The 4537-nt window shown below is 46.4% G+C and overlaps 1 pseudogene; it reads right to left on the bottom strand.

Moving 5' to 3' along the window:
- Positions 1-222: 222 nt before the first annotated feature.
- LOC104664109 lies at positions 223-3373 on the bottom strand (annotated as a pseudogene).
- Between the last annotated feature and the right edge of the window lie 1164 nt (positions 3374-4537).

The raw sequence follows: 4537 nt of genomic DNA, 5'->3' as shown, positions 1-4537 counted from the left end.
GTTACTAGTGACTAAGGTAGTAGACAGCACAGCTCTAAAGACTTGAGCCCCATCTCTCTCTTTTCAAAAGTGGTTTTAAACTTGACATTTTAATTGACTTTTGGCTGCAGTAAAAGAATTTAAAACAATCTTACCAAATGGTGGAAAGTAATACCTTTCAATGAAGGTATGGTGGGCCAAAACAAAGAGGTAAAAGAGAGATTTGAGTCAAGAATTATTTATTGAAAAATCTCCCCGTGTTTCAATTTATTCATTTAAAACAAACTTTTATTTTTAACTTGAACAAACACTGTCAGATATATTTGTGAAAGATAGAAGTTAGATGTCACTAGATACCACTTTTGAGGTAAAGAACTTTGGAATGATATGTGTTAAAATTCTCGCAGGCATCTGAATAAAATAAAATAAAAACAATGAACAGCAGAGTCTTCTTTCTTCATCTTCTTTCTATTCTTCCCAACTATGGAATGAAATGAGAAAAAAATAAACAATGGTACATTAAGCAGCACCAGTGACTTTCTAAATAGAAGAAAATGGCCAGCTCTGTGTATATCTGCAACATTTGTGTGCTATATCTTAAACAAGTAGAGAAGAACACATTTTCCTTTTGTAACTCGCAAGCTTAGATATCAGGGTGCTTGTGGAACTGATGGTTCCAGTCATATGCTCACACCAACCTTGTCTCCCTAGCACCAGAAAAGCTTGTTGTTGTTGTTTTTATATGAGAGGCAATTTTGGGATTTAAATAAATCTCTCGAGCTTTAACAGCCTGTGTTAGTTCCACAAATGATACTCCCTTACCCTCCCAGACCCTTAGTTTCTATATCTACCATATGGGAAAGAAGCTGTTATGAAATATACAGCTGTGAAAATGCAAAAAAAAAAAAAAAGAAGAAAAAATATTAACCATTTAAATATACTCAAAGACAGATATGCCTTAAGACTTAATTACACACATTCTTTTCATTTGTCACATAAAATACAAAGATATATAGCTAAACAAATATTTAGGTATTAGTCATTAAATGTGGTCCTACTTGAAATTCTTAGCTTTTTGCTATTTGTAAGTAGTCACTTTGTAAAAGGCATTGAGTTGCCTCCTAGTTACTATGAATGCCTGCATTTCTGTGGCTAATAAAGGCCCAACTAATGTGTGGCCCAACAAAGTTAGATGCTGCATCTGGCAACTGTTTTCTACACAAATATTGGTCTTAGGTAGTAGATCTGATACATTTGACACTTGTTAGTAGTCCTGAAGCTAGAGGACAAAAGACCTCAACATGAACAAACGAGTAGCCATGAAGTATATTTCAGAACACACTGCAGTTCATATTACTAGGTACATGAATATTCTAGTAACATTTTAAGTAAGTTAAATTGAAGTTTTAAACTGAAACATTTTCTTAATTAATTTACTGGGAATTTTTTTTTTTAAATAAAACTGTCAGTAACAGGTAAATGCCAGGAATAGTTGAGTGATTCTCAAAGCTATACACAGATACCTGGATTTTCTCAGCTTCCCCTCTATTGCGTCTAGGTCCCTTTGGAGTTCTTCACCTTGTTTTTCGCATCTTTCTTTTTCTTGTTCTTTCTCTTCCTTGCCTGCAGCATCTTGGGCCTTTTCATCCCACTTTTCATGCTGATGTTTAGTGACTTCTTTAGTGAAGAATAATAGAGACGTTGGGACCCGACATTCGCAGAAAATATAGCCCAATTTATAACTAGCAGCGGCTTCCCGTACTCCACCCTCAGGAAAAGCAGGAGGATAGACTTAACTAAGGAAGGAATAGCTGGCCATCTTCCTGTTTTCACAACAGTTCCATGGACCTTACGTTGCTGCTGCTTGATCATTTCCACAGTGACACTATTTCCCTTTTTTCCAGTAAATATCCCACCCACAGCTGCTGATTATTTCTAGTTCTTTGGAGAAGAAGAGATTAGAATCATTGTGTCTGATCTCATTCCAAGTGTTTTGGTCTGAACTTTGTTGGGAAAATATTTGTTACCTCAAAAGACAAATTCTATGGTGAAGCTCATTGGTTCCTCACCCCCCTGAATGTTTCATTTTTACCAAGGGCCAATGTATCACTTCATCATTTGGGGATCAACTTTCCAAGAATCTTTACACTTCGAAAAGCTAAGAACCAAAAAGGATGTCTGCCATTTGCCTGTTCTTTTCTTTCTGGTGTCCCTTCTGTTTCCTGCTGAGCTCCCTCCTGAACTCCTATCTACCCGGCCATTCATCTGTGGGCCCCCCAAATGGCATAGATGGTCTCAGATCTCCTATTAAATACAGGTTGGTAGAGGGCAGCATGTTTTCTCAAAACCATAGAGGTCATTAGAGAATTGGGCTTCGACTCATTGGGACACATTTGGCCTTAAGTTTCAGGAGGGCCCTGACCCAAACTTCACCACCCGAGGCCCGGACCCCCACTTCACCACCCTCTTCACCAGCTGTGCATGCACCGCGGCCCTGCCTAGAACCCTCGGGTGCACGGGTCCCTGCCTCCCCGCCACTGCAGATAGCCCGTTCCTCACCCTCGGGGGCAGCAGCCTCCTCTGCGGCCGGTTCCTCTGTGGCCTCCTCCTCTGCAGCCGGTTCCTCTGTGGCCGGTTCCTCTGCGGCCTCCTCTGAAAGCTCCTCCTCTGTGGCCTCCTCTGTGGGCTCCTCTGAGGCCTCCTCTGTGGGCTCTTCTGCAGGCTCCCTGGTCATCTCAGCCCAGTCTGCTGGCACCTCAGGCTCTGGGACCGACGCGGCCTCCTGGAGCAGGCCCAAGCCCTCGCCCTCAGGGCCCGTGGCCCCCACGCCCAGCCTCTCACGCACCAGCAACAGTGGGGGCTCATTTGAGCCACTGGGCGCCGCAGTGCGGGACCTCTGCATCAGGCGGCCGCCACGCATCCCGATCAGGATGTGGTCATTGTGATAGATGCGGTGGAGAAGGGACTGGACCATGTCCAGAAACTCCACGCGAAAGCCTATTATGGGGTAGCGATGGGTGGCCACGACCAAGTCAAAGTTGCCCGCCTCGTTCCTCTCTTCCTCGTCCTCCTCCTCCTCTTCCTCCTCCTCCTCCCCCTCCTCCTCCTCCTCCTCCTCCACCATCTCCACTACTATCCTGATCTCCGAGTCTTCCTCGGGGTTCCTGACCCCAGGGGCTGTGGCCAAACCTGCCGCCTGCTCACCCTCCTCCTCCCTGAGGCCTCTCGTGGGCCCTGTGACTCCGGCCACCTCGGCCACGGGCACCATGTCGCCACTGTCGGGGCCAGAGTCACCAGCCTCCCGGTCACCTCCCGCCTCGGCCTGTGCTCTCTCCTGGCTCACTGGGCCCTCCTGGTCCTCTTGGATCGGGTCTTGATCCCCTGTGGCAGACATGACGCCAGTCAGTGTCTCGACTGGAGTGGCGACTAGGCTGAGGTGACGATGGTGAAGTCGGTGGCCTCTGAGGTGGTTGTGGCTGAGGGGAGGTGAGGGTCTGGCTGCTGAGAGAATAAGAGTCTGTCTCCTTACTGAGGGAATAAGAGTCTGTCTCTGAGGACACCCTAAGGTGGGGAGGGCAGTGAGCCAATCCCAGGAGCCTCCTGCCAAGGCTGGCCTGAGAGGACTTAGACAAGGCGGGAAAGATTCTGGTTGGCAAGTGACAGGGGGCGGGACCGGGAGGGTCAACCAGGGGTTCACAGTGAGCTCTAAGCTCATTTGCTGAAAACTTCAGATTGACATGCTCTGCGTCCAATGAAGATCAAGGCCCTTAAGCTCTAGGACAACTCAGAATCCAGAACTCCACCTTTTCTTTGAGGCCTTAGTGTCCAGGGCTAGCCTTTAGGTCCACACAAGTCCTGTCCTTTTAATTTTACGATTATTAGCAACACTATAGTGGTCCAATATGGAGGGACCCTGGATTGGGGAAACTTCTGTAAAGGGCAGAGAGGAAACATTTTAGGTTCTGCAAGGCCCAGAAGCAATATGGAGACTATTATGTAATTACTATACTAAGTAGGTTTCCTGCCTTCCATAGGACGCATACTCCTCTTTGTACCACGATTTTTTTTTTTTTTTTTTTTTTTGAGACGGAGTCTTGCTTTGTCGCTCAGGCTGGAGTGCAGTGGCATGATCTCGGCTCACTGCAAGCTCCACCTCCCAGGTTCACGCCATTCTCCTGCCTCAGTCTCCCGAGTAGCTGGGACTACAGGTGCCCGCCACCATGCCCGGCTAATTTTTTTGTATTTTTAGTAGAGACGGGGTTTCACTGTGTTAGCCAGGATGGTCTCAATCTCCTGACCTCGTGATCTGCCAGCCTCAGCCTTCCAAAGTGCTGGGATTACAGGCATAAGCCACCGCGCCTGGCCTGTACCACCATTCTTTTCTGTATTTGCCTGGTCAGTGCCCTCCGATCTTCTTCACCTCCTGCCTAAAGTGATCAACCTTATTCACTAAACCATTTATTTATTCATTTACCAAATTTATTGAGTGCCTTCCATTCACCAATGCCATGCCTCCTTACAACTGTCATTTGTACCTCTTGCTTGTTTGACTGATGAA

This window comes from Rhinopithecus roxellana, chromosome 7 (genome assembly GCF_007565055.1).
Source record: "Rhinopithecus roxellana isolate Shanxi Qingling chromosome 7, ASM756505v1, whole genome shotgun sequence".
Classification (NCBI taxonomy): Eukaryota; Metazoa; Chordata; class Mammalia; order Primates; family Cercopithecidae; genus Rhinopithecus; species Rhinopithecus roxellana.
Note: the sequence above shows the minus strand (reverse complement) of the source record. Positions and strands in the feature narration are given on the sequence as shown.